The sequence below is a fragment of the Sus scrofa genome, chromosome 15 (genome assembly GCF_000003025.6).
Source record: "Sus scrofa isolate TJ Tabasco breed Duroc chromosome 15, Sscrofa11.1, whole genome shotgun sequence".
Classification (NCBI taxonomy): domain Eukaryota; kingdom Metazoa; phylum Chordata; class Mammalia; order Artiodactyla; family Suidae; genus Sus; species Sus scrofa.
Genome location: NC_010457.5, coordinates 131,490,159 through 131,514,623, shown reverse-complemented (window position 1 = coordinate 131,514,623; position 24,465 = coordinate 131,490,159). Strand labels below are relative to the sequence as shown.

The 24,465-nt window shown below is 42.6% G+C and overlaps 1 protein-coding gene across 2 annotated transcripts in view; it reads right to left on the bottom strand.

The window, feature by feature from the left end:
* Positions 1-22,049, bottom strand: part of CAB39 (calcium binding protein 39) — a 92,389-nt gene extending 70,340 nt beyond the window's left edge. The window contains exon 1 of one of the 2 annotated variants that reach the window (XM_021075733.1): positions 21,671-22,049. The gene's annotated coding sequence lies outside the window, so the exon portion shown is untranslated. Of the gene's footprint in view, positions 1-20,786; positions 20,905-21,670 lie in introns of those variants that run through there. The other variant, XM_021075734.1, reaches the window with a different exon arrangement.

Genomic DNA, 24,465 nt, shown 5'->3' with positions numbered 1-24,465 from the left:
TAAAGTATCAAGTGAAAAGGAAGGCAGAAGGCAATGAGTTTACAAAACTCATTGTAAACTCAAGTGCTGTTTACAGAATAACCACATGGCTTCTTTTATTGCCCAAAGAACATTCCACACTTTATGGTGTGGTGCTTTCCAGGTGAGTGTTGACATCACAATACAGTCACAATGGAAAACTTGCTCTGTAACCCGAGAGGTATACTGAAAAATGCACAACAGAAACATCTTCTATTCAAGCAAGTATAAAAAGTTAAGTTTTAGATAGAGGCCCCAAACACTCAGGAAAAGCTACAATGGATACATTTACCTGAATTAAAAACTTATGTCCTTCTACAAAAATTTGAAAGATGGATTTCCATTTTCCCTTTACTATTTCGGTACAAAAATGCTACCAACTCAAGCGAATATGATTACTAAAATAATTGTGAAGGTGATCTATAATCTGGGGGGAAAAAAAAACCAACAAAAAGAGGTTATCATTTCTGTACAGGCCTCAAAAACCCACCTCTGGTTTTTAACTTGACCTACCAAATGTTTGGGTTATTCCGATCACCAACCTATCAGAATCATAGTGGTTTAAACAGGAAGGTAATGAGTTAAAAGTTAAAATTAGACTTTCTATGGGTCTTCTCGGGGGTAGTAGGCACAAGAGGGTGAGTTTGTTCCAAAGAATTGGGAATCTGGTGATCCAGGCTTTGAAGTTTTTCCAAACTAAAATGGTGTTAGCCATGAGGGTGACAGTGGCTTTTAAACCTTGCCCTACAGTCTGGAGTAGATGAGGGGCCTCTCCTGTCTAGCCCAAAGATCTTACTCCTATCAGTTTTTTGTTTGTTCGTTTTTTAATGTTGGGCTCCTTGTCACAAATTGAACAATTTTTAAAAAACTACCATCTTATGACATAAAACACTGTCCATTAAACATGTACTGCATGTTGGACACAGAACTATTTTCTGAGGAAAACAACAAACTCCATGTCAATGTGTACAACTAGATTTGACTTTTTTTTTTTTTTTTTCTTGCTATTTCTTGGGCTGCTCCCGCGGCATATGGAGGTTCCCAGGCTAGGGGTCGAATGGGAGCTGTAGCCACCGGCCTACGCCAGAGCCACAGCAATGCGGGATCCGAGCCATGTCTGCAACCTACACCACAGCTCACGGCAACGCCAGATTGTTAACCCACTGAGCAAGGGCAGGGACCGAACCCGCAACCTCATGGTTCCTAGTCGGATTCATTAACCACTGTGCCACGACGGGAACTCCTACAACTAGATTTGAAATCAAGTCCTGGTTAAGCTCTTCAATTTTAAGCTAATTGTTTAAGCAGAGTAGTTTCTAGAAAACTGTAACCTTGGACCTCTCTGGCACTCAATTTTAATAAAAAGTTCGGTGGCATGAATAATTATAGGGGGCCATTTCCATAGCTACAGAGCATCAGAAAAGCAGTGACTTAATTAAACTGTACTCCAGGCTAACATTAATACCATGTTTTGTACCAAGATGTTTTAAACTTGAAATGAGTACTTTTGCAGGCACTGCAGAGAATAGAGAGAAGTATCCTAAGGACCCAGAGTCTGCGTTAATAAAGGATCCACAAGGTCTCAATTCCTGGAAAAATCATGCTTCTCCTAAGTGGCTGGTTTATTTATCTCAGGAACAAAAGTCTTAGAACCGATCATGTTCTCTTCTTTGTCCTGGCTCCTAAAACTCAAAGCCAAACGTGTGGTCCCCAATTAGGCAGAGCGCAAGGCAGGCATTTATTTGTGCACTAACCCTGCCCCAGGAATCATTTTATTTGTCTTTCCTTATTCTTCCTTTGTTCCTTATCTAATTCTCTGTGTTAAGGGACAGAATGGGGAAAAGGGAAGCATACCCTTATTTTTTTCCATTTCCCTAAAATGGAAGGGAAAAAACAGCTAATTTTAACATAAGGCTGTGGCTTTTAACCTTACCACTGTGCTAAATTTGCTAAATACTGCAGCTCTAGTGTCAATTTCTTGCTCGGGTGGAAACAGGCAGCACTACTAAGGGGACATGCTGTCTGGGGAGAGATTACTAAATTAAGTCGTAAAGGGAAAGTGTATCATGACGACCAACATGCATGGTGTACAGCAAAATAAAAAGTTCTTCCATCAATTTTCTTCAGAATCAAATAATTCCTATGAATAACAATGGCTCAGGCCACCTTCGCAATCTGAGAGATGGTTATCACAGCTCCTTCATCTGGCAAAGAGCTCCAACCCCAGCATGCAATACCCAATCAGTCCCTTCCATTAAAAGGATGTATTCGAAATACAAAATGAGGCTCAACGGGTTAAGGATCTGGTGTTGCTACCACTGTGGCTCAGGTTGCTGCTATGATGTGGGTTCAATCCCGGACCCTGGAACTTCCACAAGCCATAGGTGTGCCCCCCCCCCAAAGTATTCTATTCAACTACAATAGTGTAAAGAAGTACTATTCGTAAATCAAAAGTATGGCTGAGTTGTACTTCTAAACCTTTATTCTATATTCTATTCCAATGTCTTCTAGCAAATTAGGAAAAACAACAAGAATACAACTGGGGGTGATGGTAGTGGGGTGGTGACAGGCAAAGGGCATTTCATTATAACTGAAAAAACTGAGAATGATGAGATAAACCAAAATGCTACCCACCCAACCAGCACTGATGGTTTAGCCTAAAGGGAGATTAACAACTGTTTACCCAGCCCCTCCCTTTGTATTTCCAGGCCTGTTGACAGAAGTGCAGTGGCTTTTTGGTCAGAGGTGGAATCCCTTTAGGATACTATCACCCAATCCCGTACAGACTCCTACAGACTCTTCTGGACCCTGAGGATATCTACAGCCGAGGAGCAAAAGCGGAGTCTGCTTTTAGGCTAAAAAGAGATAAAGAACAAAATAAGGACAGCAAGAAATTTGCGGCCTCAGGGCAAATGACCAAGAAGTCCTTTTGAATTTACATCTTGGATACCTAAACAAATCAGACAGGAGGATGAGAATCCCAACAATCCTCACAGTTGGGAAGCTCACAGGGTCACTCTCTACCGTCCCCAGCACCATATCCTCCTGGCAACTGTCCCCCTTACACAAACACACCATTAACATGGCTCCAAGGAGAGGTGCTATAGTCCTGTAAAAACTGGACAAATGCTGTCCCCAAAAGAGTAAGCTGGGGGGTGGGGGCAGGTAGACCTCTGGTTAAAGTGTCTATGGAGGCAATGAAGCTCCATGAAACAAGTGCGGCCAGGCTTCCTATCAGGTGGAGAAAGCTGGTCTGCGCTGAGAGGATAGGGGTGAGCAAGCAGAGAAATGCAGTGGCAAACGGACACTTACAGAGTTTGTGCTTCTGCTGAGAACTCTTGGGAGACCCCGATGCATCTCTGCCCTTTCCCACAGCTTGAGGATCTGACTTTCCCTGAGATGAACTTCCAGTAAATCCCTGCCTTATTGGAAGAAACAGTTCCAAGTAACAAAAGGGATAGTCCCAGGAATCATTCTCCAGCCCTGTGCCTCAGAAAGGCTCCTCTAATAAGGGCAGGGCTTAGACAGAGTCCTCTCAACTTTTAGAGGTCAAAACTGGCCTAGTGAAGACTGAGAGTGGCCCTGTCTTTTACCCTTCCATGTACTCTGTACACCTACTTTTGGGGCTAGAGATACGTAATGTGTCATTAAATGACAGAGGAAGAAGACATTAAAAAAATGAAAATGTGACAACAGATATGTCTGTTCATTCTCCCAAAGAGAATAAAGCTCAAGATTACATAAGCAAATGCAAATTAAGTACAATATTTCTTTTCCTGGCCATTCTAAACTGAACTCTCAAGATGATTTTGTGAAACTTCTGATCTTTCGCTTGAAAACAGTTGCTCTAAAGTGTAGAAGAAATATGCAAAAAATTAAAGATTATATAAATATACATAAAAATATAAGTGTGTGAATATATAAGTATATGAATACTGGCACATCATCTCTTGAAACAGTCCTTTTGAGAAACTATAGGAAGTTCCTTTATGGAGCAACAGGTTAAGGATCTGTCATTGTCACGGCTGTGGCACAGGCTGCAACTGTGGCATGGGTTCAAGCCCTGGCCCAGGAACTGCCACATACAGCAGATGCAAAATAAATAAGTAAATAAATAAATGATAAACAAAATGGAAAGACAACCTATGGACTGGGAGAAAATATCTGCAAACAATGTGAGTGACAAGGGCTTAATTTCCAAAATATACAAACAGCTCACACAACTCAATTTTTAAAAAAAACTCAATAAAAAAATGGGCCAAAGGGGAGTTCCCATTGTGATGCAGCAGAAATGAATCCGACCAGCACCCCTAAGGATTCAGGTTCGATCCCTGGCCACGCTCAGTGGGTTAAGGATCCGGCACTACCGTGAGCTATAGTGTAGGTCACAGATGTGGCTTGGATCCTGCATTGCTGTGGCTGTGGCACAGGCTGACAGCTGTAGCTCCGATTCTACTTCTAGCCTGGGAACTTCCATATGCCACAGGTGCAGCCCTAAAAAGCAAAAAAAAAAAAAAAAAGTGGGGGTGGGCAGAAGATCTAAATGGACATTTTCCAAAGAAGACATACAGAGGGCCAAGAGGCACATGAAAATATGTTCAACATTGCTATAATTACTAGAGAAATGCAAATCAAAACTACAATGGGGTACCACCTCATACCAGTCAGAATGGCCATCATTAATAAGTCTACGAATAACCAATGCTGGAGAGGGTGTGGAGAAAAGGGAACCCTCCTGCATTGTTGGTAGGAATGTATACTGGTTCAACCCCTATGGAAAACAGTGGTGGTTCCTCAAAAAACTAAATATAGAACTACCATATGGAGTTCCTGGCTCAGTGGTTAACAAATCCAACTAAGAACCATGAGGTTGCGGGTTTGATCCCTGGTCTTACTCAGTGGGTTAAGGATCCAGTGCTGCCAGTGAGCTGTGCTGTAGGTTGCAGACGTGGCTCAGATCCCACATTGCTGTGGCTGTGGCGTAGGCCAGCAGCTACGTCTCCGACTGGACCCCTAGCCTGGGAACCTCCATATGCCGCGGGTGCGGCCCTAGAAAAGGCAAAAAGACAAAAAAACCCAAAAAAACAAACAAACAAACAAAAAAAAACCTACCGTATGATCCAGCAATCTCACTCCTGGGTACGTATCTGGAGAAGACTCTAATTTGAAAAGATACTTGCTCCCAAATGTTCACAGCAACACTATTTACATTAGCCAAGACATGGAAGCAACCTAAACGTCCACTAACAGTTGAATGGATAAAGATGTGGTAATGTATATGCAATGGACTATTAGTCATAAGAAAGAACGAGATAATGCCATTTGCAGCACCAGGGGTAGACGTAGAGGTTATCATACTAAGCGAAGTAAGTCGGATAAAGACAAACACTACATATTATATGTAGAATCTAAAATGTGACACAAATGAACTTACAAAACAGAAACAGACTCACAGACGTAGGATAACAAACTTATGGTCACCAAAAGGGGAAAGGAAGAAGAGGAGGGGTAAAATAGGAAGAGAGGAATTAGCAGATACGACTACAACACATAAAACAGATAAACAACAAAGTCGTTCTGCACAGCACAGGGAACTATATTCGTTATCCTGTAATAAACTATGATGGGAAAGAACATGGAAAGGCGTATGTGTATACATATGTGCACAACTGAATTGTGTCACTGTGTGTCACAAACACACACAACACTGCAAATCAACTATACTTCAATTTAAAAAAAAATCTTTTTAAGAGTTAACAAGGAATTCAAATATAACTATTTGAAAACTAGAACTCCCCAACTTCTCTTTCTTCAACAGTTCCTGAGAAGCTACATATGAGAGTGGAGGAAACGTGAAAGAGGAAGCTTGGGCAAACAAGGTCTTTACATTTATAATCCCTTCTTTCAAGTGTCTGACTTCGGGTAAAGCAGAACACTTTAGAATTAGAACGTCATAGTTCTCACTCAGGGAAAAAGGCTTTTGGTTCCAACAAAGGATCAGAGAGCTGCCTTGGCTCCAGAATTAATGGCTCAAAAGTCAATCTACTGTAGGGGGAAGACACCTGGGGATCTGAGAGACAGCCATGCTCCTTAAGCATCAAAAAAATGAAGGGGGGCGGTGAAAAGAAAAAAAGCTAGTTACGCAACTGCTGTATGTTAGAGGACATAATTTATCATCCAAACCAGGACAATTCAGGGAATAAAGGGTGAAATGATAAATAATTATGTGAGGACAACAGCACAAACCTGGACTTTTCCTGGGAAACCAGGACTTTTGGTCCCTCTTACTAAAATGTGGCTCTCTTGCCCTCCCCTATGACCAGACAATTTTTCTATTTCATTTATCCTGATCTAGAAAGGGCAAAGTACCCTCCACGTAGAGCAAGGCCTAGCAGGGTCACCTGCATATAAATATTTGTCAGTGACGATGAAAATAATACAATTCAATCATTTTTCGTATAGTCACAGAGTTGTGCAGCCATCACCTCAACCAATAAAATGACTGTTTTTTTGTTTTTTTGGGTTTTTTTGGAAACACTAGAGATCACTTACAGTAGGGATAAAAAAATATATACAAGTTATTTTCTTTTTTTCCTGGCTTACATGAAATTCTCAAGAATTGGGATCTATTTTGGACCAATTTCCCAGAAAGGCCAAATGAGCATTATAGTCAGCCTTCAACATCCACAGGTTCTACCAACCACGGATGGAAAATATTCAGAAAAAAAAAATTCTAAAAAGACTTGAACTTGCCATATGTTGGCAACTAGCTACACAGCATGTACATCAGCTGATCCTTGAATAACTCGGTTTGAACTCTGAGGGGCCACACTGGTGCATTTTTTTTTTTTTTTTTTCCCCACAAAACAAGTACTGCAAGATCCAAGGTTGGCTGAATTCATGGCTACAGAGAGCTGACTGTAAAAGCTATCCAGGGATTTTCAACAGGGCAAGGGTCAGCGCCCCTAACACCTACGTTGTTCAAGGGTCAACCGTACACTGTATTTACAACAGTTACATAGCACGCACATTGTCTTAGGTATTATAAGTAATCTAGAGATGATTTAAAACATACAGGAGGATGTACAAAGGTTATATACAAATATTATGCCATCTTATATATAAGGGACTCGAGCATCTGCATATTTTGGTATCCGTGGGAGTCCTGGAACCAACCTCCCTCAATCCCCGCCTGCGGACAGAGAGTCAGGCTGTATACGAAAATGCCTTATCTCATGTCTCAATGCATCCTTACTAGCAAAGTAACAGTTTTTAATATCTCTACAGCTCCCCTCCCTCATTATTTATTTGCATTTCTTTTATTTAGCCACTATCTGAATTGACTCCTCATTTATCTAGCACTTTAAATTTTACAATTTGTTCAAAAAACACCTTTTAAGGGTTAAGGACATAAGCGCTTATCAGACCTAAATTCGAAACTAAGTTCCACCATTTAGTAATGTGCACAAAAACCCTTGGGCAAAGCATTTACCTTCTGAATCTGGATTATTTATAAAATGATAGGATTTGACTATTAAATTTTCAACATGAATACAATACCCAGGGCAGCATTTAAAACATAGGGAAAACTTATTAATTAACAACAGTTATCAGTCCATATGAGCTTTTACTATACTGAAGTTAACTTCTGTCTGTCATCATGCAAAATTTTTTCACATATTAACCGTAGGGTTTTGTTTTTGTTTTTTTTTCTTTTTAGGGCCGCCGGTGTGGCATATGGAGGTTCCCAGGCCTGGAGTTGAATCTGAGCTGCAGCTGACGGCTTATACCACAGCTGCAGCAATGCCGGATTTGAGCCACACCTGCAACCTACGCCACAGCTCACAGCAACGCTGGATCCTTAATTCACCGAGGCCTCACAGATACTAGTCAGGTTCATAGCCTGCTAAGCCACAACGGAAATTCCTTTTTCTTTTCAATGACTTGACAGCAATGGAAATAAGACTGCTTCTCATCCAAAGATCTGATGAATATTAACATAAATGTTCTAATTTATGTTTTTAAACTCATTCTCTCATCAGGTTTATTTTAATAAAGGCTAGCTGCATTATCAAAATTGATTTTACCCAAAGAAGAGATAACCAATTCTCTAAAAATCTTTCGCTAAAGAATTTTGGCTCCTTCCCCACTGATGTGTGATTTCACTTACTGAACTCCCTAAAGTTGACTTTTTTAAAAAGTATTCTATTTAGACTATTGACTCTCCCGTCAATAGTACACTAATTTATCTCGGGACACTTTGCTTCATAACGTATTCAAATTTAAGAACACGAGGAACATGGTAACTCTCCGTTTTATGTCTTCTGTCACTCAATTAAGTTTATACTAGTTTTCATCAGATTCCAAACATTTCATACCAATCCCCCTAACACAGGAATTTCATTTTTTGTGGCTATGAGATTTTTTTTTCAGTATTTTTATAACTGGATATTGTAGCAAGAAAAATGCTACGGACTTTTAAATATCTTTATGTGGTATACGCTATCTTACTGAACTCTTATTTTTAGTTTTTCAGTTAATTCTGTTGGTTTCCTTAGGTTTAAGAGGACAACATCTGCAAATATTGCTATTTTCCACTATTTTTTTCAAAGGTTATATACCTTTTATTTGATATATTCTTACACTGGCCAGGATAATATCAAGCATCATTCACTTTCTGATTTCAAGGTGAATTCCACCAGTGTTTTCCCATCAGTAGGCTGTTTGCTGTTGGTTTAAGACAGATATTTTTTTATCTCCTACCAGCTTTTAAAGAGTTCATAATCAGGAAGAACTGCTGAATTAACGTTATCTTGGCACGCACTGGTAAGACATACCATGTTCAACGCACACTGTATCCAAGGGCTCAAACTAGGCTCTGGGACTCGCTGCAATTTATCCTTGGGCAGAGGATTTAACCTCTTGACTTAAATTTCTTCACCCGTTAAATGAAGGTAATAATAACCTCCTTCTTAGGGGTGATGTGAGGATTGCTAACTGAGAGGACATATTTGAACAATGTCTGGCACACAGTAAATACCAAGCATTGGCTGTCATTTGTCCTCTCTAATTAAGAGAATTTTCTATTAAATTAAATTTGCTGGTGTTTACTGAGAATTTTCATGGCTATTTCCATAAGTGAAATTGAAACATAGTATTTCTTCTTTGTAATGTCTTACCAGGTTGTCTTTCTTATGTTTCTGAGAGTTTATGCTGTTTTTAAAACATTAATTTTTATCTCTTCTGGTATTTTCCTAGGATCTAGAATAAACGAGATAGTTTACTGACAAGGTTTTCAAAATTTTTAAAAGAACTTCGAATTTCTATACTATTGAGGTCTGAAGCTCTCCATTGTTTGGTTGGGAGGCCATGGCTTTTAATATACATTTAATATATTCCATGATTTAATAATCTATTCAAGGGCTCCAGCTCTTAAGACAATTCCTAAAAGGAACCAGTTCCACTTTCAAAGTCGCGCATGACACACACATTTAGACCCAGCGTCTCTCTCTCTCTCTGCTCACTTCCTTCTGGATGTACTGTCGTCTTGTTCCTCTTCTCTAATCCTTATTCCTTCCTCTTCTTAACGACAAAAGCCTCTGTGAAAGATAGTTGTGTCCTTTCCAAACCTCTGATATTCTATGCTAATCATATTCATTCCTCATTGCATTTAATTGTAAGAGTGGGGGAGCTTTCATAAGATAAAAAAGAAAAAGCTAACATTCCCCCCCCCATAAGTTTTTAGCTTTCGTGAGGAAGCAGCACAGCTCTCCTAGTCTCTAGCCCTCTTCCCATCAACTGACTTCCAGTCACTATGCAGTTTTCAGGAACTAGAACAAGACTAGTTCTTGAGTAAACAAATGGGTTATGACCAATCTTTTTTGTTGTTGTTGTTGTTGCTGCTGCTGCTGCTATTTCTTGGGCCGCTCCCGCGGCATATGGAGGTTCCCAGGCTAGGGGTTGAATTGGAGCTGTAGCCACCGGCCTACACCAGAGCCACAGCAAGGCGGGATCCGAGCCGCGTCTGCAACCTACACCACAGCTCACGGCAACGCCGGATCGTTAACCCACTGAGCAAGGGCAGGGACCGAACCCGCAACCTCATGGTTCCTAGTCGGATTCGTTAACCACTGCGCCACGATGGGAACTCCGGTTATGACCAATCTTAAAGAAAAGGGATGAATGATTTTAACAATATAAAACTAGGAACTGGAGTTCCCATTGTGGTACAGGGGAAATGAATCCGACTAGGGACCATGAGGTCGTGGGTTTGATTCTTGACCTTGCTTAGTGGGTTAAAGATCCGGCATTGCCATGAGCCTGTGGTGTAGGCCGGCAGCTGTAACTCCAATTTGACCCTAGCCTGGGACCTCCATATGCCATGGGTGCAGCCTTAAAAAGCCAACCCCCTGTCCCCCAAAAACCCTAAGAACTATTTACCTTGCTGCGTGCACATATAAGATGGTCCCAGTTCTAGTTCCTTCTCACCTACTTGAGGAGGCAAGGCACAGGGATGCGGGCCATTGAAATCTGGGATGAATTTGCCATATACAGTAAAGAAAAGAGTATTATAAAGCTATACTCTAATGCAATGAACATATAAGTAAAATGATCTTGTAAAGACATCAGAATGACTTCTAAGTCCTAAAATATATTCCAACTTAAATTACACTATGTAACATTTTTCAGTTAATCTCAAAAGTGAATGAAACCATGAATCCTTACAGATCCGTATCTTGCCTACATCCTTATCAAGACACTTAACGAAATCCCATTAGGAAAAGAAATAGTTAATAGACGGACAGTAGCTACTAGAAATCAACACTTTGTCAAGGACTCACCCCTTTCTGGAATCTGTGCAACAGTCAACATTAAGTTCAGTGTCTATGATTTATGGATCCCGTCTGCTCCTTTTTTGGAAGAACAGTACCTCAGTTTCTCTAATCTTCCTGCACTGCTCCCTCTCCTCACAGCTCCTCAAAGACCACTGAGAGCTACTCAGTAACGCGAAAGTTCTCAGTGTCCTAGGTAGGATATCACACATTCTGACCAAAAAACTTGATCTCATCTGTTTGTGTAACAGAAATTTCCTATGTTCCAAGATGAGCCTACATTTCATTACCACGTGGTGGAGGCGACAGAGTATGTTGGGATGTAAGCATATCCTCTGAGACAGGACTTCAAATCTAGGGCCCTTTTCTAGCTGTGTAACTCAAGACCATTTACGTAGCTTCTTTTCCTGTTTACTCGCCTGAAAACATGGGAATGAAGAGGGTTATTACAGGGTTCAATGAGGTAAATATACAGAGATATCTTAAACTTTATGTGCAATGTTAGAAATTATTACACTTTTTACCTCATTCCTTTGGCTTACACAAGTACAGATTTTAGGCTACTTTAATACTGAATTGGTATGCCTCAGTGATGCTGGTTAGACCTCTCATTTCAGCAACTTTAACTGGCAGCGAGGACAAATGGTCAACAACAGAAACAAAGAGAAACATTTAATCAGGGACAGACCATGGAAATGCCTCCATCAGTGACAAAGGTGTCCGAGGCAGTCAGCTAAGCTCAGGACAACAGAGAATAGGCCACAAATTGGATTTGGCCCCCACCATTGTTAACACCCTCTAAATGTTCCTTTCTTTAGTTCAGGGAATAAAATTAAACCCCCAACAGCAATATAAAAATACTGAGGATGAGGGAACTAAAAAAACTGCAGAAATGGGAAATAAAACAGGAAATAGCAACTTTTAGTCAACTACAACAAGACTGCTAAATCACTGATGTAGGCATGTACTTGTCTGTATTTAACTACAGGCTATAAAGAAAGATTGTTATAAATTTAAGATGTAAAAAAAAAAAATAGTTTAAACAGTACAATAAGGGAGTTCCCTGATGGCCTAGTGGTTAAAGACTTGGCATTATAACTGCTGTGGCTCAGGTTACTGCTGTGGCAGGAGGTTCAATCCTTGGCCCAGGAACTTCTGTATGCTGCAGGCACAACCAAAAAACCCAAAAAAACAAAATCAAACAACAACAACATAAAACCCCAATAGGAGTTCCTGTCATGGCTCAGTGGTTTACGAAACCGACCAGGAACCATGAGATTGTGGGTTCGATCCCTGGCCTTGCTCAGTGGGTTAAGATTCGGCACTGCCGTGAGCTGTGGTGTAGGTTGCAGACCTCGGCTCAGATCCTGTGTTGCTGTGGCTCTGGCGTAGGCCGGCGGCTGCAGCTCCGATTCGACCCCTAGCCTGGGAACCTCCATATGCTGCAGGAGCAGCCCTAAAAAAGACAAAAAAAAAAACCCAAAAACCCAATAACATAGCACAAAACAACTATGAGTCCATTTACAACTATGAGGGAAATCAACTTTAGGTGGGTCCTTCGGGCCATTTTAAAGCTTTTTATTCCAAAGGGGTGATATCACAATAAACGATACGTTCATCTTCAGATCAGAAAGAGTCCAGGTTCGCTTGAAGACCACTTTAACATTTTAAAAGCCTTAAAATATTCTGAAAGTGTGTATGGTACAGCAGGAGTTTTAAGAACTTCCGTTGTCATAAAAGCTAAAAGGTGTTGGGCAGTTAGAGCGTATCAGACATATTATGCACAGCATTTCTTAGCAAACCCTTGAATTCTCACAACTACTTTATGCGTAAGTTCTACTCTTTGCTATTTTATAGATAAGAAAGTTGAGGCAGAATGGGCATTAAACACCCTACCCAGGAAAACACAACCAGAATCTAAATCCAGATTTCTAAATCCAGAAAGGCTAGAGCCCGTTCTCTTCTAGGCTGAGCTTTAGTTTTCTCACTCATCAAACAACTTTGACAGTATCTTCTCACTCTAACATCTTAAGAGTTTGTAAGTTCACGTAACCTCATAGTGTTTCTCAAATTGAATGAATTATTTTAGCAACTAATAGCATACACTGAAAAACAGAACAGAATAAGAGGCATCAAAGTGAATGCTCTGTACATAGGAAGGCCTAAGTATTGTTTCATGACACTTTGTCAATTTTGACAGTGTGTTCCGTATATATGCGCTGGGTAACTCATCGTAAATTTAGTTTCTCACCACAGGTTGAAGTTTTTTTTTTTTTTTTTTTTTTTTTTTTTTTAAAGGCTTGAAGAGTGTTCGTTCTTTAACTTAACAAAACTGAAAATAAATTATTCCAACCCCAACTGAATTCCAAACTTGGCTGTAGTAATCATCCCAATGAAAAAGTAAATACTCTGGGAGTTCCCGTTGTGGCTCAATGGCTAACGAATCCGACTAGGAACCATGAGGTTGCGGGTTCGATCCCTGGCCTTGTTCAGTGGGTTAAGGATCCGGCATTGCCGTGAGCTGTGATGTAGGTCACAGATGAGGCTCGGATCTCATGTTGCTGTGGCTATGGTATAGGCCGGTGGCTACAGCTCCAATTGGACCCCTAGCCTGGGAACCTCCATATGCTGTGGAAGCGGCCCAAGAAATGGCAAAAAGACAAAAAAAAAAAGTAAACACTCTGATTTCCATACTACTAAGTATGACAATAAGAGGGTTTCCCAAGTTATGCTCCAATGGAATCCTCCTTCAAGTTGTTTGTGGGTATTTCCTGGGGGAAAGGGTGTTCTTATGACCAAACAGACCTGACAAATTGGGCAATCCTGTACATTCTATTTCCTTCCTGGACAGTCACAATGCATATTATGTGATCTTATCAGGAAAAGGGAGAGCCTAATAAGCTTTAGCTTTATAGCATGTAAACCTCCTTCAAATAAGCTCAAATACAGCAGAGATCAAAAAAATACACAGAAAATTATATTCTGGTATTTCATCTCTGCTGCATAGTTTTGTCAGAATATTATACAGCTGCATCATTTAATAAATATTTACAGAAACAATGAATTATACTCTGAAAACACCATGGAGGGGAAGAGAAAAGATATGAAAAAAGGTTAAAAAAAATCTGCAACTCAAATAAATTACAATCTAGTGTACCAAATTTACATAGGAAATCTATTGAGACAGAAACTTACATACACAGGAAAAACTTGTTACACACACACAGAAACGTGAATCAGAGAATAAAACCATATTGTAAATAGCCAAACCATCTGCAAGGATCATTTTAGTGACCCGAGTTTCTGTCTCCTTGCTGGACAATCTAGAATAACAGGCCATCAAGGAGGGGAAGAGTTGTTTACCTGGACTAGGAAGCCTCTGAGACTGGCATGTGGAAGTACAGGCAATAAAAACTGCCTGAGGAACAAACAGATGTCTGCCAAGCTATACATGTTCAAGGGTGGGCAAAAATCACTCTCGTCTCTCATCAGACAGAACCCTGGGCTGGAAATGATCCTATGATCTAAACCAGCGTACCACCCTTCTGTAGGCAGGGGCTTAGTTCAAATTATAGCCAAAGAACACTATCTTAAGTATGTTCTTCACACATTCAAATGTGTGTCTACGTTTTTGATCCTTTCTTTTCCACTCCCATTGCTTTTAGTTAATTTTTTTCCTTTTCCCCAAAACAAACAGCTCATAGCACTTTACAACATATAGTACTTAAAAGCTGACAATGAAACTAGGCTTGAGGATCTATTAACCATTAACCTAACTTACTAAGCTTGTACTTTACAAGCATGTAACATTAGTTGGTAACCATTTATTCATAAATACAAAAGCAGAGAATTAGAAAAAAAAATTCTGATGTAACATGACTTGAAGCAGAGAACTAATGTATTGTGAAATAAGATGAAGGCACCTGACCAGCCAGGAGAAAAAAAATGTTAAAGCATGGTGACATGCCACGAGCTCACGTAAAGAAACTGCCTTCAAGACCACAGGCAAGAGAGGTACCCAGGAGAGGGAAAAAAGCCTACGGAAAGCCTATACACAGAATCACTGAAAACGAGAGCAAAAGAGACCGAGGGGTGTTTTCAGTCTGGTCCCCTTAGTATAATAATGGGATGACTGAATCCTAGAGGCAGAATGACTTGCCCAGAGTGACGTGATTAGTCCAACAAGTCAGGAACCAGCCTACATCTTCTACTTCCCAGGCTTCTGCACTGCCCACTCTAACATAAAGCCTCCCATCTTCTCTCCAAGACTAACATGAAAAATAAACACTACCAACTGGCCTAACAAAACTATAAACCACTAGTTAAAATGTGACTCTATACAACTAGCACATTTAGAATACAGTATCTCATGTTGTATTATAACATGTGGCTGGTTACTGCCTACAAACCTATTAATCTCCTCATTAGGCTATATTTGCAAACCTTCATCCTAAAGTAAATTTAAAAAAAGGCCAGCAGGAGTTCCCTTCGTGGTGCAGCAGAAACGAATCCTACTAGGAACCATGAGGTTGCGGGTTTGATCCCTGGCCTCGCTCAGTGGGTTAAGGATCTGGCATTGCTGTGAGCTGTGGTGCAGGTTGCAGACACCACTCGAATCTGGCACTGCTATGGCTCTGGTATAGGCCAAAGGCTACGGCTCCAATCAGACCCCTAGCCTGGGAATCTCCGCATGCCACGGGTGTGGCCCTATAAAGACAAAAAAAAAAAAAAAAAAAAGACAAAAAAAGGCCAGCAAGAAAACAAGACCCTATGGAGGAAAGTAAAACTATTCCATATCAAAGAGTTGCGCTCGGTTTCAGGGAGCACACATTCTGAAATGGGACAGATCTGGGTTCAAATCCTAGCTCAACTGGGCAATGTCTGTGTGACCTTGGACAAGCCCTCCCACTTGGCTTTCCTGTCTGTAGTGATGCTAGGGGTAATACCACTTAATTCCTTATCTATTTCAACTTCATATTCATACAAGAACCCCCCCCCAAATTTGCCAGCTACGTCGTGATTATAAACATTAGAATTTTAAACACCTTACAAAAGAGAGGATTATGTGCCATAAGGCCTTTAGCATGTGAATACAATCTCTATACATGTTCATGAAAAAGTTCAAAGAAGACCTTACTACATAAGTAGAAAACTAACTCTGTTTCAAACAAACTGGATAAGAACAGAGAACCAGGCTCTAGATCAGTCCTGTTAAGCAACACAACCCTAAGCAAGGGGCTCCACTTCACAGAAAATTCCACCAGGTACAGCTCAGAGGCAGCCACACACCCGCCCCAGCTATAGTGGGCCTCGCTGTATCCATGTGCAGAAGGACCGTTCTGACTAGAGGGTGCCTAAAGTTCTCACATTTCTTTTACTCCAAACAGTCTAGCATCAGCATCATCACAAAATGGTATGTGGCAGGCCCTGTTCTAAGCGCTCTAGGCAAAGGAACCCGTTTTATCCCCTACAGTCTTCTCAGATGGTCTACATCCCATCCAAGAAATCTAAGCTACAGAGAAGTGAAGGAATTTGCCTAAAGTTACAGCACCCAGAGGAGAGGTGAGGGTTCAGCAATCCATGAGTTTGGCTGCATCTGGGCTTTTAACCACTAGTAATACTGGCTCTCAGAATGCTACAAATCCCACAGTGGGCCTTAAACTATAGACATGTAAACAGAAATCCTTTCATGCTGTTTCTTTCTTCTGCCTAAATACAGCTGATACATAATCTACTGTGGAAGGAGAGAACAGGGACCAGCACCTTAACAGTACCTTGTAAAAGAACAGGCCATACTTCATTAGACAAAGTTATAAAGCAGCAATTTAATTAGGATCAAGTTACAAAATGCATATTTTGTTTCCAAGACATTTTATCAAAATAAAGCGCTGTGATGTTTTCACATGATCATACCTCTGTGCATCAAGTTATCCACTGGACAATGCCCCCAAGGAACAATTATCACTGAAAACCAGACTACCACTACTACTGGTTAACTAGGTTTTCTGTCTTTGTAACCATGCATATAAAAATGCATATATATACACAAATAAAGAAGCAAATACAAACCTACAACTTAAACACTGTATTTTGAGTATCAAAATTTCAAATTAGCTGCAATGTATTACGGGTTATGCAAATAGGTGTGTGCCGCACAATGCCAACATAAATGGCCAGGGCAGACTGTACCTCCCTCCTTTGGAGCTACTTCACACCTGACTGATTCCCTGCAATTCTCTGCATGCCATTCTTCCTTCCTCTGTCAACACAGTTGCTAAAAACCCACAATTCTGCCATCTCCTCACCCCTTCTATCTCAAGAGAAAAAGTTACAAGTTCAGTGAAGTCAGAAGGCTCAGCTGGGCAGAAATGGAACATCACAGAACAACACACACACACGCACACATGGAACATCAGAGAACAACACACACACACACACACTCACAGACACCCAAAACACAGCACTGACTGCAGTAAGCTGTTAATCTTAATTTCATCACCACAGTCTATCATCTGCCACCCAGCCTTGCAATAACTCCTCTCGGAATCCTTGGAAGGCCTAAGAGACAGAAGCAGAATAAATATTTATCATTTCTTCCCAGACTGATATACTCCAGAAATGCTGGTGGTAGAAATATTTGCCTCACTTTGCTCGGCTTCCATACTCTGCACTGATAAAGGTAGTGATTATGATCCAGTTGGAGTCATTTGAGTGATGAGATACAAAAAGTAAGACCTTATATAGCTCAATTCCTTCTATTTTTTTTTTTCCTTTTTTTTCTTTTTGGGGTCATACCTGAGGCATATGGAAGTTCCCAGGCTAGGGGATGAAGTAGACTTGCAGCTGCTGGCCTATGCCACAGCCACAGCCATGCCAGATCCGAGACGTGTTTGCAACCTACACCATAGTTCATGGCAACACAGATCCTTAACCCACTGAGAGGCCAGGGATCAAACCCACATCCTCAGGTTGGTAACCCGCTGAGCCACAAAAGGAACTCCTTCAATTCCTTCTTTAATTAAGGATGGCTCTGATACAGGTCTTCTCTCCAATAAAAAACAAAATATAGACTGATGACTAAATTGTTATGCAATTTTTAGGCTACTTGACTTGATCTGCATTCACGTAAAACAAGATCATTATACCTCAATAATTAAATAACAAAACAAATCACAAGCAGTCTAACCTGGAGGCTCAAATATTTAATCTTCTTTCCCACAATTTTATCATAAAGCAATGTTTTACCAACGTTTTATCATTACCCATATTAATTCACCTATCAGAGTCCAATTTCTATAACATCAGGAGACACCCATAAAATCAAATTCCTAATTAAAAGGAGCCATGGAAAAGAGGAAAACTGATTTCTAAAAAAGAGATACCACCAGAAAGGTAACCAGAAGACACTACCTAAAATAAAATTCTGCCCTTTATTGGATTTTACTTTAGCTTGCGGAGGTAGGATGGGGGGGGGCATTTGAGTTTGTGTCAGTATTTTTATGACAGATGGCACAACTGTGAATGATCAACCCCTCCTGAAAAAAAAGGCTCTGGTAAAATATGGCAGTAATAATAGAAATCTACAACCTACAAAAGTTGATCAAAAGAAAAACTTTACTAAATATTCATAAGTAATAAAGGATGCCTTGTGGAATATCTATTTGCAATATACGAATAAAAAATCGGAGTTCCCGTCGTGGCGCAGTGGTTAACGAATCCGACTAGGAACCATGAGGTTGCAGGTTCGGTCCCTGCCCTTGCTCAGTGGGTTAATGATCCGGCGTTGCCGTGAGCTGTGGTGTAGGTTGCAGACGCGGCTCGGATCCTGCGTTGCTGTGGCTCTGGTGTAGGCCGGTGGCTACAGCTCCGATTCGTCCCCTAGCCTGGGAACCTCCATATGCCGCAAGAGCGACCCAAGAAATAGCAAAAAAAAAAAAAAAAATCAAATAATAACATTATAAAACCAAGCTCCATACTTAAACTGGGCTTTCTTAGCTATTCTTTTATATTAACCTTATGAAAATTTATACAGTCTAACTCAACATCTCATTTTTTATATACATATACATATATATATATATATATGATGCCATGAGAAACAGAAACATAGACCTCATTAATACATTTCAGATTATAAAGCACAAAGAAAAAAATGGTTTAAATAAGACCCCGCTAAAGTGATCTGCATTGATTGAAAGAAAAAAGCCCCTTTTGTTACAGCAGCACATTACTTCATGACAAATTCTCTATTTTACTAAAGAAAGACCAATACAAAAACTAAATACATCTATCCTGAATCTCTGTGATGTCATGATCACAGTAGTTAACCTATATGGACAGCCCCAGTATAAAGACTATTTTTAGGGGTGGGGTGCAAAGAGGAGGTACGCCAGGCATGGGAGATACAGCAGCTATGAAAGCAACCTTTCTATAGTGCCTTTTAAAAAATACATCCCCTCATACAGCACACATATGTGACCTCTTCCATATCTGATGACAACACCTCCAAGTAATAAAATCTTTCTTTATTCAATAAGCAACAGGATCCAAATCTTGATCCTGTCAATAAATATACTTCAAACAAGAAAAAGCTTGGAGAAAGCCGTCTACAGCAGTAGATATTAAACATGACTACATTTTGTCTGAGGTAAATAATGCAAACATGTCAGAAAAAAATACACTTAAGAAGCTTCCCTTACACTTGGTTAAAAAAATTTTTATTTATTCATTAAAATTTTTTAGATTTATGTATTCATTTCTGGCCATGGTCCGCAGTGCCATGGTGAGGGATCTCAGTTCCCAGACCAGGGACTGAACCTGGGCTGCAGTGGTGAAAGTGCCCAATCCTAATCACTAGACCACCAGGGAACTCCCCTAAAAACCTTTTATATGGAGATATTTAATGACAAAAAAAGGAAAGCCTAATAGAAGATATATACTTTATAGATGACTTCATTAAGAGAAAAATAACATAAGAAGACTGAAAAGGAAATACGAAAAAATGTTAACAGTAACAAAATCTAAGTGGTAAGATTACAGCTAAGATAATTTTTTAAAATTCTATGTACTTCCTGCATTCTACAAGCCTTTTCACCTGAGAGAAGTTGACATTCACTTGTCATATGAGCAAACAACAAAGTTCTTACAAAACCAAAAAGGTTCTAAGCTGCTTCCATAGATCATATTTCTAAACTTCAAATACAGCTGCTAATTATTTGCTAGTGATATGGGTGAAAAAAAAGAAACAAAGTAAAGCCTCAGATTTTCACCTCTGGCTCGCCTATAAGAATTTTCACAACTAAAAACTAATAAAGAAATTTTTACCTAAAAAAAGTTCTATGTTACTAATCTTCTGGGATACAAAGTTGGACAGTCTGATTTTTTAAACCATCAACGTAGATGGCCTTACCCAAAAGCCAACTCAAAGAAGTGATGTTCAGCTCAGTAATTCCAAAATGCAGACACCTAATACAGAGCGCTGGAAGTTCTGATGCATTTTAGTGAAGAGCACCAAGAGAAACACCTTACGTGCAGATGAGCTTATTTTATATACATCTTTCCCTCACTTCTTAAGAGCCTAACATCGAATGAAGCTTTGCACAAAAGGTATTTTGCTTAGCCTGGACGTGGATTTATTTGAATATCCGGAAAGCTGTCAAAATCGATCTCAAACTGCATGACGTTCAAGGCACAGAACGTCAGTTCTGTACTGGGCCTCCTTCTCTCCTTTCTTTCATAAGAGCGCCTTTAACATCTCCTAGCTTACATTTCCGGGCCCATGAGTCACTGAGAAATGAGCTCTAAGTTACCCTTAGAATGCCACTCAAATAGCTCCTCTACGGCATTCAAGGATCTGCCCCCCAACTCTTTGGCCTACCCCCCACTGCCCCCCACGACAAACTGCATTATCTACTATTTCCGACTATGCCTTTTTACCTTTGTCCTCTAGCGTTGCTGCTCCTCCAACACACTGCTCCTCTTCTGCAACCCTCCTCTCTCCCAAATCCCATCTGGCCTTCAAGACCCCACTTTGCACAGCCTCGCCCAGGAAGCCTTCAGATTTCTGCTAGGCGGAAGTGATCGATCGGGCCGGTCTTCTCCGGGTACCCTTCTAGCATTTTGTAGTTCTTTCATAGGACTTATCATCTCCTTCCTGGTATCGTAGTCATTTGTGTACTCGCCTTATCACCCACGCCAGAATGTAAGCTCCTCGGGGGAGGGGACCGCGAGCCGGGGTTCACCTTCGAATCCCTCCGGCGCGGACCGACCAGAGCGCCTGCAGGCAGTCAGCGAGCAGGCTGGTTCAACCGACCTCGGGAACGCTCTGGCCGCACAATTCCTAACCAGAAAACAGTTAGGCATCTTCCCGAAATGCAGACCACAGAGATGCTATCTGCCTCCCGATAACAGGAAGTTTACCAGGGGCCAGGAGCAAGGTGGCCGGATCCCTTGCGCGGCGGGAGTGACAGTTGGCCCGGCCCGCACTCGCCTGCCCTCGGGGCTCCGGCCGCGAACGCCCCCATGCCGCCAGCCCCGCCAAAGAACTGCGGAGGGCTTGCAGGAGAGCGTGGCGCCCCGCAGCCCCGGCTGCAGGCCCCTGGGCGCCGAGCCGGCGAGGACGACGAGGGGGGTAGGCTCCGCGAGGGGCCCGGGCCGGGCGGAGAGGGCAGACCGGGCCGCTCCCGCCGATACCGGGCCGGGGCCGCCTCCACCACCCGAGAAAATGGAGGCAGCCCCGGGCCGGTGACGGGCCGGGCAGGGCAGGCGGAAGCCGGGCGGGCGTCCACGCCGCGAGCTGGGTCGGGCCGGGGGTCACTCACGGAGCTGGGCCGGGCGGCTCCCTCTCAGCCTCCGCGTCGTCGCCGTCCCCGTCCTCGGCCGCCGACGCCTCGGGCTGCTCGCTCGGTCCCCGCGGCGCGGCTCGGCCGCTCGGCCCCTCCGTTGTCTTCCGCCCGCTCCTGCTCCCAGCGACAGGATCCCGCGGCGGCGGCGGCGGCTGCGCGGGCGGACGGCGGCCCAGGGGCTCCCGCGGCGGCCGCCGCACTGCTGCGCTCGCTCGCTCTCTTGGGCTGCGGCTACGGCTCTGCTGCGGGGCCCCGCGCCGCCTTCACCCTCGCTTTCGCCCGGCTCCCGGAGGCTCAGTCTCTCCCAGGCCGCGCCGCTCCCCGCTCCCGGCCCGAGCCCGGCTTTGACGTGCGCACTGCGCAGCCGCCGAGGGCGCGACGTCGGGCGGCGCCGCAACGCCCCCTTCAGCCTCGGGCGCCCCCAGGCGGCTGGGCGGACTCGGGCGTAGGAGTCCGCGCTGAGGCCTGAGGCGGAGGCGGCTGGGGGAAAGCGGAAGCAGAGGGGAAGAGTTCCTCTCCTTTCACCTGCCACTGAAGTGTTGGTGCCCAGCCGCTTCTCTGCCTCAGCGCTCTTGCCAGAGGGATCCTAAATCCACTTTGTGCGACCACTTCCTGAACTCTTAACAAAGCTTCGTTTCGGCTAAAGGCCAGGGACCAAGTTGTGCAGATTGATTCCTTCATACTTGCCAGAGACGGATCACTCTCATTTTAACATCCTCCAAGAGAGCGTAGAAAGTGATAGAATGATCACTCTTAATAGGATTCAAAGCCTGGATTTAAACCTCAACTCCACCATTCAGTCACCATAGGCTATTGCCTGACTCCATTCCTATGTTCTTCCACTCTCTCTCTCTCTCTCACACACACACACACACATGCACAAATATAAGAGTACATACAGTACCATAAGTTTATGAGGATGAACGAGACAATGCATTGCAAAGCTCTGACAACAGACTCTGGTACATGAACATGCCACACGTGTACATTTTTGTTTCTTTAATTTGCAATCGAACAGGTGTTCTTGAGTATCTGCTGTGTGCCAGGCACTCTTCTAGATAGTGGAGCAGTGAACAAAAGAGACCCTGCTCCTGAGACAATAAATAAATAAACAGACATATGTATGACATTAGATGCTTTTCAGTGTTATGGAAATTGGGCTAAGGAGGGGAGAGAGTGCAGGCTATTGCTGTTTACAGCGCTCCTGCTGTGAGATATGTGTATGGAAAGGCAGAGGGAACAGCCAGGACAAAGCCCCTCAGGTGGGATACCTTGCAGCAAAACATGACCCCTGGGAAAGGGGAGTGGATGGAGATGAGGGAAGAGGGGAGACCCTATAGGCTAAAGTGAGGACTTTGGCTTTTACTCTGAATGAGATGGGGAGCTGTTTGGAGGGGTTTGAGCAGAGAAAGGATGTGGTCTAATATTTCAAAAGGATAACTCTGATTGCGGTGTGAAGACCAGCCTGAGCGGCCTGAGGGCTTCAGCCAGGACATCAGTTAGAAGTCTTCTGAAATAATCTGGTGATAAGAAGACTGGCAAGACCCAGGATGAAAGCAGTGGAAGCCTAAAGAAGTGGTCAGGTTCTAGACACATTTAAAAGGTAGAGCTGACCTGATGTTGCTGGTCTCTGAGGGGTTTTTTGGTTTGTTTGTTTTCTCAAGCAACTGGAAGATAAAAATTTGGTGAAATGAAGAAGACTCATACAGAAACAGATACAGGAGTTGCTCAGAAATACACTTGGAGGCATATTAAGCTTAAGCTGCCTGTTAGACACCCAAGTAGGAAGCTCACTGTGGAAGTCTGGGGTTTGGGGGAGAGGTCTGGGCTGGAGATAGAGTTGGGGGAGTCTTCAGAGTAAGTAAGATCTCAGGACTCAATGAGATCATTTAGGGAGAGAGTGTTGATAAAAGACAAGGCAAGGATGAGCCAGGGCCCCCAACATTGAAAAGTCAGGTTGATGACAAGGGACCAGCAAAGGATCCTGAGAGGAGCCAGGGTGGCTGGAGGATCTTTATGTGCTGGAAGACGAGTGATAGAAGATGGATCCATGCCTCCAACAGCAGCTCATAGTTCAAGGAAGGTAAGTACTGGTGATTGGTCATTGGTGTCAGTGCCATAGAGGCAACTAGTGGCCTTGGTAAGAGCTATTTCAGCAGAGGTGAGTGGGAAAGCTTGACCAGAGTAGCCTCTAGGAAGAATGAGGCTGTAGAAAGAGGGACCATGAGTGTAAACAACTTTTCTTGACGCTTTGCTGTAAAGGGGAGCAGAGAAATGGGGTGGTAGCTGGAGGGAAATGTGGAGTCAAAACAGATTTTTTTTTTTTTTTTTGCTTTATTTCAGTTTTTGAGAATGAAGCTGTTAGAGCCACCTTAGTTTGCTGATGGGAGTATTCAGTAGTGAGGGAAAATTTGAGGATGACTAGAGCGGGGGTGGGGGCATGTTCTGAAGAGTTATCTTTGAGGGAGCAAGAAGAGAAGGTTGCAGCGCACAGTGGAGGAGTCTGACCTTGGAGACCAGCAAGGTCAAGTTCACTCACCCTAACAGAAGGCCAGCAGCTGCATGGATGAGGGGCTAGAACAGGTGCAGTTCCCTTTGAGGGCTTCTCTTTGCGCAGGGAAACAGGAAGTGAGGTCATCAGCTCAGAGTGTGGAGGGCGAGGAGAAGGGGTAAGGGCCAGTCAGCAGGGTTAGTCTGTGTTTCTCAGAGGCCACATTCTGCTGGGAAGGTGCAAGCCCAGGACAGTGAGGGCTTGGATTCATCCAGGCTTA